A 12,370-nucleotide genomic window follows, 5' to 3' on the forward strand; every position below is an offset into this window, starting at 1 on the left:
CAGCGACTCAAGCCTGTAATCCCAGCATTTTGGGAGGCCTAGGTGGGCGAATCACTTGAGGTCAGGAGTTCGAGACCAGCCTGGCCAACATGGTGAAACCCTGTCTGTACTAAAAATACAAAAATTAGCTGGGCTTGGTGGTGCATGCCTGTAATCCCAGCTACTCAGGAAGCTGAGGCAGGAGAATCATTTGAGCTTAGGAGGCCAAGGTTGCAGCGAGCCAGGATCACGCCACTGTACTTTTTTTGAGACTCTGCCTCAAAAAAAGAAAAAAAGGAGACTGAGATATGGCAACCAAAAGCAATTCATGGTTCTTGATTGCTCCTGGAAAAAAAAAATAGCTGAAAAGGACATAATTGAGATAACTGGGAAATTTGAATATGAATGTGTATATTAATAGTATTGTAATGTTGTGATAATTGCGCTGTATTTGTATAGGAGAATGTTCTTTTTCTTAGGAGATACACACTGAAATATTTAGGGATAAAATGTGAATGCAATTGATTCTTTTTTTGTTTGTTTGTTTTGAGATGGAGTCTTGCTCTTTTGCCAAGGCGGGAGTACAATGATACGATCTCGGCTCACTGCAACCTCTGCCTCCCAGTTTCGAGCCATCCTCGTCCCTCAGCCTCCCGAGTAGCTGGGACTACAGGCACATGCCACCACGCCTGGTTAATTTTTGTATTTTTGGTAGAGACCAGGTTTCATCGTGTTGTCCAGGCTGTTCTCAAACTCCTGACCTCAAGTGATCCACCCGCCTTGGCCTCCCAAAGTGCTGGGATTACAGGTGTGAGCCACTGTGCCTGGTCTACAATTAATTTTTAAATGGTTCAGCAAAAAAATAAGTATATGTGTGTATGTATATATATATATATATATATAGTGTGTGTGTGTGTGTGTGTAGAGAGAGAGAGAGAAAAAAGAAGCAGAGAGAGAGAGAGCCACTGTGCAAAATGTTAGCAACTGATGAATCCATTTGAAGTATAGATGGGCATTTATTGTCCTATTCATGCAATTTTGTATAGATTTGAAAGTTTTCAAATTAAAAAGTTGGGGGGAAATGGCTGGGTGTGGAGGTTCATTCCTGTAATCCCAGCACTTTGGGAGGCTGAGGCGGGTGGATCACTTGAGGACAGGAGTTCCAGACCAGCCTGGCCAATATGGTGAAACCCCATCTCCACTAAAAAAATACAAAAATTAGCCAGGCATGGTGGCACGCACCTGTAGTCCCAGGTACTCAGGGAGGCTGAGGCAGGAGAATTGCTTTAACTGAGGAGACGGAGGTTGTGGTGAGTCAAGATCACGCCACTTCACTCCAGCCTAGGTGACAGAACTAGACTCCATCTGAAAAAAAAAAAAGTGAACCGTGATTGTGCCACTGCACTCCAACCTAAGTGACAGCGCAAGACCCTGTCTCAAAAACAAAAACAAAAAACTGAAGAGACACAGTGCTATTGGATACAGGGCAGAGAGGGATCCAGCCCAGGCTCTGAGTGCGGTCCTGCAACCAACTCGAAGCCACTGGAATATTCACTTCCCCACCTCTGTGCCTTGATTTTTCTATTTAAAATGAAGTTACACTAACTATTGAAATTAAAAGTAATAACAAGTATTTCTGACTACCTCTCAGGTGCCAGGCTCTGTGCCAGGCCCTGTGAATAGGCAAGAGATGACATGGTCCCTGCTGTGACAGATCGCAGAGCGCTGGGGAGGCAGCCTCTTAACAGGCAGCACAGTGAAGTGAGTGTTCAGAAAGGGGAAGAGCAGGCTGCTTTGGGGCTGTGTGGTGATGGGGCTTAGCCTAGTTTGCGGGCGAGGGAAGCCTCCTTCCTCTCCTGAAAGTGACATGTAAGTTGAAACCTTCGAGCTGTTTATAGAGGTTAGTCTAAAGGAAGAGGGTGAGGAAGCACTCTAAGCAGAGGAAATGAAATGCTCAAAGGTCCCAAGATGGAAAAAAGGAACTGAATGAGGCCGGGTGCAGTGGCTCACACCTGTAATCCCAGCACTTTGGGAGGCCAAGGCAGGCGGATCATGAGGTCAGAAGTTCAAGACCAGCCTGACAAACATGGTGAAACCCCGTTTCTACTAAAAACACAAAAATTAGCTGGGCATGGTGGTGGTTGCCTATAATCCCAGCTACTCAGGAGGCTGAGGCTGAATGTGGGAGGCGGAGGTTGCAGTGAGCCGAGATTGTGCCATGGCACTCCAGCCTGGGTGACAGAGTGAGACTCCATATCAAAAAAAAAAAAGGAACTGAATGAAATCTCAAATGGCTGAAATGTTAGAGAAACAGACTGCCAAGGCCCCTGTGCTGTGACTCGTTGTTCCTTTCCTGTGTCTTCAAGCAACACGCAGAAATACACTGGATGTTCTCTCTTCGCTTCAATGGAGACCCAAGGAGCTGAGAGGGTCTCTAAGAGACTCTCTGTGGCTGGGTGTGATGGCTTATGCCCATAATCCCAGCCCTTTGGGAGGCTGAGGCAAGCGGATTGAGACCCAGCGTTCGAGAGCAGCCTGGGCAACATAGTGAGATCCCATCTCTACAAAGAAAAAAAAAATTAGCTGGACGTGGTAGTGCATGCCTGTAATCCCAGCTACTCAGGACACTGATGTAAGAGGATCACTTGAGCCAGGGAGGTCATGGCTGCAGTGACCCCTGATTGCACCACTGCACTCAGCCTGGGTGACAGAGTGAGACCCTGTGTTAAATAAATAAATAATAAATATGCATTTTATGGGACTTCCCTTTGGATCCCCCAATCAAAGGATAAGCAATGCATCAGCCTGTGTCCTTCCTGAAGCTTCTCGACTGCCCAGATAGGGAGGTGAGTCCTCTCTATCTCCTCTGGCTCTGGAAGCACCTTGAAAATGTGCATTTTCAAGGACACTTGCTGGGTTGTGCATTAAGGGCCAGTTTACTTGTCTTCCTCTTTCACCACCTGTAAACTCTGTTGGGCGTACTCTGCTAAGTTCTGGGGATGAGGAAATTAATAAAGGCACGGTCCTGCCCTCAAGGAACTTATGGTCTAGAGGAGAAGAATGAGAGGTATACAGGCAGTAACAAAGCTACTTGAAGCAGCAAACTGGGATTCTAAGGGTGGGAAAGAACAGACACAAGAGATAAAGTCCCAGTGAAATGGAGTGCTTAGTTTTGGATGATTTCTTCCTCAAGGAAGAGTATACTTCTATACTCTTTTTTTTTTTTTTTTTTTTTTTTTTTGAGATGGAGTCTCGCTCTGTCCTCCAGGCTGGAGTGCAGTGGCGGGATCTCAGCTCACTGCAAACTCCGCCTCCCGGGTTCACGCCATTCTCCTGCCTCAGCCTCCCGAGTAGCTGGGACTACAGGCGCCTGCCACCTCATGCAGCTAGTTTTTTGTATTTTTTAGTAGAGACGGAGTTTCACCGGGTTAGCCAGGATGGTCTCGATCTCCTGACCTCGTGATCCGCCCGTCTCGGCCTCCCAAAGTGCTGGGATTACAGGCTTGAGCCACCGCGCCCGGCCCTATACTCTTATATTAAAATCCCTTTTTCCCTTTTTGGCTTGTTAGTGCAAGGAAGTTTCTATTACTTGAATCAGTCCCGACAGATAAAAGTTCTGTAAAAGAGATGATGCCTCTGCTGAATCCTGAAGAATGAGTAGAAGATACTTAGGTTGGGGTGGGAGGAGGCAGAGAAAGAAGCATGTGTAAAGGCTCAGAGATATCAGGCATGCACGGGCCTGTAGTCTCAGCTACTGGGGAGGGTGAGGTGGGAGGATCATTTGAGTCCAGGAGCTCTGGGCTTTAGTGCACTATGTTAATTGGGTGTCCACACCAAATTCTGCATCAATATGGTGACCTCCAGGGAGTGAGGAACCACCAGTTTGCCTAAGGAGGGGTGAACTGGCCCAGATCAGAAATGAAGCACTTCCATGCTGATCAGTAGAGGGATCATGCCTGTGAATAGCCATTGCACTGCAGCCTGGACAACAAGAGTGAAACTCTGTCTCAAAAAAAAAAAAAAAAAAAAAAAAGTAGCCAGGCACAAGCACTGTAGTGCATGCCTGTAATCCCAGCTACTCAGGAGGCAGAGGTGGGAGGCTTGCTTGGGCCTGGCGGGTTGCCTGGGTGACAGAGTGAGACTCTGTCAAAAAAAAAAAAAAGAAAGAAAGAAAAAGAAAACAAAATTTGAATCACACTTCACTTGTACTAGGGTTCTCCAGAGAAATAGAACCAATGAGAGAGAGAGAGAGTGAGAGAGCGAGAGAGAGAGCTATAGAAAGAAATTTATCATGAAGCATTGGCTCGGGTGAAGCTGGAGGCCCAGGAAAACTGGTGGTGTAGTTTCAGTCCAAGCCTGAACCAGGAGTGCTAATGTCTAAAGTAGTCTTTAGACATGGATGTCTTAGCTCAAGCGGAAGGAATGAATTCACGCTTCCCCACCATTTTAACTTATTTGGACCTTCAGTGGATTAGATGATGCCCACCCACATTGGTGGGGGCAATCTTCTTCAGTCTACCAATTCAAATGCCAATCTCTTCCAGAAAGCCCTCCCAGATACACCCAGAACTAATGGGTTATATAGGCATCCCTCAGCCCAGTCAAGCTGACACAAAAATTAACCATTACAATTCTCAAGAGAAAAATAAATGAATAGAGACTGATTCTAAGATATTTCAGATGTTAGAATTAATGGGGTTTTACCATGTTTGCTAGGCTGGTCTTGAACTCCTGACCTCAAGTGATCCACCTGCCTTGGCCTCCCAAAGTTCTGGGATTACAGGCATGAGCCACCACATCTGGCTGGTACTGACAATTTTAAATTACAAATATGGTGCCACATTATATTTCTATAGGGTAGCACCGAGTTAAGGTTCCACTTTGATAAGGCAGAAGAAGGGTAAAGTAAGCCCAATGTAAGTAGAAGCAGAAATCAATGACATAGAAAACGGCAAAGGAAAAAATAAGCAAAACCACAGTGAGTTTTTGGTTTTTTATTGTTGTTATTTGGGTTTTTGTTTTGTTTTGTTTTGTTTTTGAGATAGGGTCTTGCTCTGTTGCCCTGGATGGAGTGCAGCAGCATGATCACAACTCACTACAGCCTCTACCTCCTGGGCTCCAGCGATCCTCCTATCTCAGCCTCCCAAGTAGCTGGGACTCTAGGCGTGTGCCACCATGCCCAGCTAATCTTTGTATTTTTTGTAGAGATAGGGTTTCGCCTTGTTGTCCAGGCTGGTCTCAAACTCCTGGACTCAAGCAATCCACCCATCTCAGCCTCCCAAAGTGCTAGGATTACAGGTGTGAGCCACCATGCCCAGCCTTTTTTTTTTTTTTTTTTTTTTTTTTTTTTTTGAGACGGAGTCTCGCTTTGTCGACCAGGCTGGAGTGGCCTCCCGGGTTTACGCCATTCTGCTGCCTCAGCCTCCCAAGTAGCTGGGACTACAGGCGCTCGCCACCTCACCCGGCTAGTTTTTTTGTATTTTTTAGTAGAGACGGGGTTTCACCGTGTTAGCCAGGATGGTCTCCATCTCCTGACCTCGTGATCCGCCCATCTCGGCCTCCCAAAGTGCTGGGATTACAGGCTTGAGCCACCACGCCTGGCCCATTTTTTTTTTTTAATCAATAAAAAGGATCTTAGCTATACTGATCAAACAAAAGAGAGAAGAGACAGGGTTACAGATGACCTTGAAGTGGCTGGCAGAAGATCATGCAGGACTTTATAAACTATTTTTTTTTTTTTTTGAGACAGAGTTTCACTCTTGTCCCCCAGGCTGGAGTGCAATGGTGCGATCTCGGCTCACTGCAACCTCTGCCTCCCAGGTTGAAGCAATTCTCCTGCCTCAGCCTCCCGAGTAGCTGAGATTACAGGCGTGCACCACCATGCTCGGCTAATCTTTTGTATTTTCAGTGGAGACGAAGTTTTGTCATGTTAGCCAGGCTTGTCTCAAACTCCTGGCCTCAGGTGATCTGCCCGCCTCAGCCTCCCAAAGTGTTGGGATTACAGGCGTGAGCCACTGCACCTTTATAAACTATTTTAAGGTATTTAGATTTCCAGCACGAAGGCAGTAAACGGGGGAGGGACATAATCAGGTTTGAATTTTTAAAAAAAACAGCAGTCTAGAGTATAAGTATGACAGGTCATTTCAATAACTCACAGACGCCATAGTAATATGTAATTGTAGGCCCACATCTGAGGCATCATACCAGCTCTCCTTTCCCATTGCTTTCCTACACATTCTTCACCTATTTAGAAGAAAAAGGCATACTTCTCACCCATGTCAAATCACATTAGGACATAAAAATATTTGGGATGTCAAGTAAATAAATAATTTGAAATATTAATGACAATTAAGCCTTCTTTTTAAATTTTTATTTTTAAAATTATATAGTGAAGTTGAGTTTCTCTTTCTTTGTACTGTACTGAGTTTTAACACATATATGGATCCATATAACCACCACCACAATCAGAGTAAAGAACAGGCCAGGCGCAGTGGCTCACACCTGTAATCCCAGCACTTTGGGAGGCCAAGGCGGGCAGATCACGTGGTCAGAAAATCAAGACCATCCTGGCCAACATGGTGAAACCCCATCTCTACTAAAAATACAAAAATTAGCTGAGCGTGGTGGCGCACGCCTGTAGTCCCAGCTACTCAGGAAGTTGAGGGAGGAGAATCACTTGAACCCAGGAGGCGGAGGTTGCAGTGAGCCGAGATTGCACCACTGCACTCCAGCCTGGCGACAGAGTGAGACTCTGTCTCAAAAAAATAAAAATAAAAATAGCCAGGCATGGTGCCTGTAGTCCCAGCTACTCAAGAGGCTGAACTCCCACTTAAGCCTGGGAATTCAAGGCTGCAGTGAGCTATGGTCTCACCACTGCACTCCAGCCTGGGTGACAAAGTGAGACCCTGCTTCAGCAAAGACCAGTTTATTTCACACCCAAAAACTCCCTTATAGCCACACCCTTCCCCTGCCCCGTGGCAACCATTGATCTGTTCATCATTATAGACTGTATTTCCGAAAATTCCGTATAAATGGAATCATTTAATATGTAATTTTTTTTTTTTTTTTTTTTTTTTTTTGAGGCGGAGTCTTGCTCTGTCGCCCAGGCTGGAGTGCAGTGGCCGGATCTCAGCTCACTGCAAGCTCCGCCTCCTGGGTTTACGCCATTCTCCTGCCTCAGCCTCCCAAGTAGCTGGGACTACAGACGCCCGCCACCTCGCCCGGCTAGTTTTTGTATTTTTTAGTAGAGACGGGGTTTCACCGTGTTCGCCAGGATGGTCTCGATCTCCTGACCTCGTGATCCGCCCGTCTCGGCCTCCCAAAGTGCTGGGATTACAGGCTTGAGCCACCGCGCCCGGCCATAATATGTAATTTTTAAAGACTGGATTCTTTCACAGCACATAATACCTTTGAGATTCATCCAAGTCACTGCATGTGTCAATACATCTTTCCTTATTGCTAAGTAGTATTCCACTGTATGAATGTACTATAGCTTGTTTATCCAATGGAATGCTGCTTAGCACTAAAAAGGAACAAATTATTCATACATACCACAGTCTCCAGGTATGGGACTTCTGGTTCATACTGATGCGGGGTAGGTAGTCAAGGAAGTAACCATGTTCTTGGGACATAGCAATCATGGTGACCATTCAGTCAACGCAATAAGCCTCAGCATTCGCAATGTAATTGAGCTTATTCAAACAAAGCTATCTGCGGTAGGGAATTTCTCATGTAGACAGCATGCACACTTCGGGGTTTTTTGTGTGTGTTTATTTTCTTTTCTTTTTCTGAGATGGAGTCTTGCTCTGTCACCCAGGCTAGAGTGCAGTGGTGTTATCCCGGCTCACTGAAACCTCTGCCTCCCAGGTTCAAGCAATTCTTCTGCCTCAGCCTCCTGGGTAGCTGGGTCCACAGGCGCACACCACCATGTCCAGATAACTTTTGTATTTTTAGTAGAGACAGGGTTTCATCACGTTGGCTGGGCTGGTCTCAAACTCCTGACCTTGGGTGATCCACCCACCTCGGCCTCCCAAAGTGCTGAGATTACAGGTGTGAGCCACCGCGCTCGGCCCTGAGAGCATGCACACTTTGATTTTACCTGGTCTCAAACGGACCCTTTGCTCATTTTAATCGTAAAAAATATACCCCCAGGTGGACATTTAAGATGTTAATGAAACGTGATGTACGGACAAGCATGTAAACTACTGTGCATGTGCACCCAGAAGACCACCCAGAACTATGCTTACTAGTAACGCCTCTTTCCACCTCCTTACGAATAATCACGTAAGACTCCCATAAAGGGAGTGTCCTTAGTGCCAGTTTTTGCTGTCTCATCCTTAAACGAGCAGCCTGCCCTGAATCCTCTCTCTCTCAGAGTGTGCTGTCCATTCTGCCCTTAACTTTCAAAATACTCTTTCTCCTTTACAGTAAATTACTCTTACTCTATGCTGCACTTTTTTTTTCCCCCGGGACGGAGTCTTGCTCTGTTGCCCAGGCTGGAGTGTAGTGGAGTGATCTTGGTTCGCTGAAACCTCCGACTCCCTGGTTCAAGCAATTCTCCTGCCTCAGCGTCCCAAGTAGATGGGACTACAGGCGCCCATCACCATGTCCAGCTAATTTTTTGTGTTTTTAGTAGAGACGGGGTTTCACCATGTTGGCCAGGATGATCTTGAACTCCTGACCTCATGATCCGCCCGCCTCGGCCTCCCAAAGTGCTGGGATTACAGGCATGAGCCACTGCGTCCAGCCTATGCTGCACTTCTTTTGCTGTGTGTCTCTTGTTTAAATTCTTTTTCTGGCCGGGCGCGGTGGCTCAAGCCTGTAATCCCAGCACTTTGGGAGGCCGAGACAGGCGGATCACGAGGTCAGGAGATCGAGACCATCCTGGCTAACACGGTGAAACCCCGTCTCTACTAAAAAATACAAAAAACTAGCCGGGCGAGGTGGCGGGCGCCTGTAGTCCCAGCTACTCGGGAGGCTGAGGCAGGAGAATGGCGTAAACCCAGGAGGCGGAGCTTGCAGCGAGCTGAGATCCAGCCACTGCACTCCAGTCCGGGCGACAGAGCGAGACTCCGTCTCAAAAAAAAAAAAAAAAGAAAAAAAGAAAAGAAAAAGCAAAAGAATTTTTTTTTTTTTTTTTTTTTTTTGAGACGGAGTCTCGCTCTGTCACCCAGGCTGGAATGCAGTGGCGCAATCTCGGCTCACTGCAAGCTCCGCCTCCTGGGTTCACGCCATTCTTCTGCCTCAGCCCCCTGTGTAGCTGGGACTACAGGCGCCCGCCACCACGCCCGGCTAATTTACTGTATTTTTAGTAGAGATGAGGTTTCACCGTGTTAGCCAGGATGGTCTTGATCTCCTGACCTCGTGATCCGCCTGTCTCAGCCTCCCAAAGTGCTGGGATTACAAGCATGAGCCACGGTGTCCGGTCTAAATTATTTTAAACTAAGAAGATAAGAACTGAGGTATCACAATAGGCATCAGCATTTGGTTAGATACATGCTTAATTTTATAACAAACGTTCCCAGTGGCTGTACTACTTCACATTTCACTAGCAATGTATGAGAGTTCCAGTTACTCTATCACCAACAGTTGGTGTTGTCAGTATTTTTTATTTTAACTGTTCTGATAGGTATGGAGTGGTATTTTATTATGGTTCTAATATGCATTTCCCTAGTGGTTGATAATCTCGAAGACCTATTATGTGCTTACTGGCCAATCTTATATCTTCTTTGATGAAGTGACCATTCAATTCTCTAACTTTTTTTTTTTTTTTTTTGAGATCTGGTCTCACTATGTTGCCCAGGTTGGAGCACAGTGGCTATTCACAGATGTGATCATGGCATACTACATCCACAGACCCCTCGCCTCAGCAGATCCTTCTGCCTCAGCCTCCTGAGTAGCTGGAACTACAGGCGTGTGACACAGTGCCCTGCTTGCCTTTTTAAAAAATTGGGTGGTTTGGGTCAGGCACGGTGGCTTATGCCTGTAATCCCAGCACTTTGGGAGGCTGAGGCGGGAGGATCATGAGGTCAGGAGATTGAGACCATCCTGGCTAACATGGTGAAACACCGTCTCTACTAAAAATGCAAAAAATTAGCCGGGCGTGGTGGTGTGTGCCTGTAGTCTCAGCTACTTGGGAGGCTGAGGCAGGAGAATGGCATGAACCTGAGAGGCAGAGCTTACAGTGAGCCGAGATCGTGCCACTGCACTTTAGCCTGGGTGACACAGAGAGACTCCGTCTCAAAAAAAAAAAAAAAAAAAAAAAAAAGAATTGGATGGTTTGTTTTTCCTACTGTTGAATTTTGAGAGTTCTTCATATATCCTGGATACTATGAATATAGACATGGATTTGCAAATATTTTCTCCTAGTCCATAGTTTTTCATTCTGTAACAGTGTCAGTGAAGGCTTCTTTAATCAAGGCATTAAGGTCAGGGTTTATGACTTTCCTTGTTTTTTGCTGACTTTTGTTGCTGACAAAGTTTGGCATTAATAATGGCGTGAGAAAAAAATGGGGTGAGGCCAGATGTGATGGCTCACATCTATAATCCCAGCACTTTGGAGGCCACGAAGGGAGGATCGCTTGAGGCCAGGAGTTTGAGGCCAGCCTGGACAGCATAGCATTCAAGATAGTCTCTACAAAAAAAAAAATTTTTAAGTGGTGTTTTGGCTTATGTTTGGGCGTTTGAATTCATTTATTATGATGTGGAGTGGAAGTAAGAATGATGGAAAGTTAATGATCTCTTCTGTCCCTTGACAAAAAGTGCTTTGTCCCTGAAAATATTTAGTAAAAACAGAGAAAAGAAACTGATAGGACATGTTAGGCTGAGCGTGGTGGTCCACGCCTGTAATCCCAGCACTTTGGAAAGTTGAGGCACAAGACCGCTTAAGCCCAAGAGGCAGAGTTTGCAGTGAGCCAAGATTGTGCCAGTGCACTCCAGCCTGGGCAACAGAGCGAGACTGTCTCAAAACAGACAAACAAACAAACAAACAAACACATGTTAATGGCAGTGTGCCTTATTTCATCCTGCACACAAACTCAAGCGCCTCATCATTTCTTATCCTTTTTTTTTTTTTTTTTAAGACAGAGTCTTGCTTTGTCACCCAGGCTCGAGTACAGTGGTGCGGTCTTGGCTCACTGCAACCTCCACCTCCCAGGTTCAAGCAATTCTCCTGCCTCAGCCTCCCAAGTAGCTGGGATTACAGGTGTGTGCCACCACGCCTGGCTAATTTTTGTGTTTTTAGTAGAGATGAGGTTTCACCATGTTGGCCAGGCTAGTCTTAAACTCCTGGCCTCAGGTGATCTGTCCGCTTCAGCCTCCCAAAATGCTGGGATTACAGGTGTGAGGCATTGCCCCTGGCTCTGAATTTTTTAATCTAATTTAGCATTGGAACCTAGTATCACAGGGATGGGTGTTAACACATGTACTTTGAATAGAAAAATTTCAGGGCTAGGCCTGGTGACTCAAGCCTGTAATCTCAGCCCTTTGGGAGGCCAAGGTGGGAGAATTGCTTGAGTCTGGAGTTTGAGATCAGCCTGGGCAACATGGTAAAACCTGGCCTCTACAAAAAAAATACAATAACAGAGCCAGGCGCGGTGGCTCACACCTGTAATCCCAGCACTTTGGGAGGCCGAGGCAGGCGGATCACCTGAGGTTGGGAGTTCGAGACCACGCTTACCAATATGGAGAAACCCCGTCTCTACTAAAAATACAAAATTAGCCAGGTATGATGGCACATGCCTGTAATCCCAGCTACTCAGGAGGCTGAGGCAGGAGACTTGCTTGAACCCAGGAGGCGGAGGTTGTGGTGAGCCGGAGATCGCACCATTGCACACCAGCCTGGGCAACAAGAGCGAAACTCCGTCTCAAAAAAAAAAAAAAAAAAAAAAAAATACAATAACAGGGCATGGTGGCATATGGCTGTAGTCCCAGCTATTTGTGGGACTGAAGTGATGGCTTGAGCCTGGGAGCTCCAGGCTGCAGTAAGCAGAGATCACACCACTGCACTCCAGCCTGGGCAACAGAGACCCTGTCTCAAAAAACAAACAAAAAAAAACAACAAAACAAAACAAAAAAATACATATATATGTATACATATATGTATGTGTGTATATATATTTCAAATACATAACATAAAAACACCTTTCCAAAAAATATTAGATTGACAATGATGTATTAAAATAAACAATATTCTAATTTTCCCAGTCCTTTCTGAGTATATCAGTAAACACGGTGTCTCTCTTTTTTTTTTTTTTTTTTGAGATGGAGTCTTGTTCTGTTCTGCCGCCCAGGCTGGAGTGCAGTGGCCGGCTCTCAGCTCACTGCAAGCTCCGCCTCCTGGGTTCACGCCATTCTCCTGTCTCAGCCTCCCGAGTAGCTGGGACTACAGGCG

This window comes from Rhinopithecus roxellana, chromosome 19, assembly GCF_007565055.1.
Source record: "Rhinopithecus roxellana isolate Shanxi Qingling chromosome 19, ASM756505v1, whole genome shotgun sequence".
Taxonomy (NCBI): Eukaryota; Metazoa; Chordata; class Mammalia; order Primates; family Cercopithecidae; genus Rhinopithecus; species Rhinopithecus roxellana.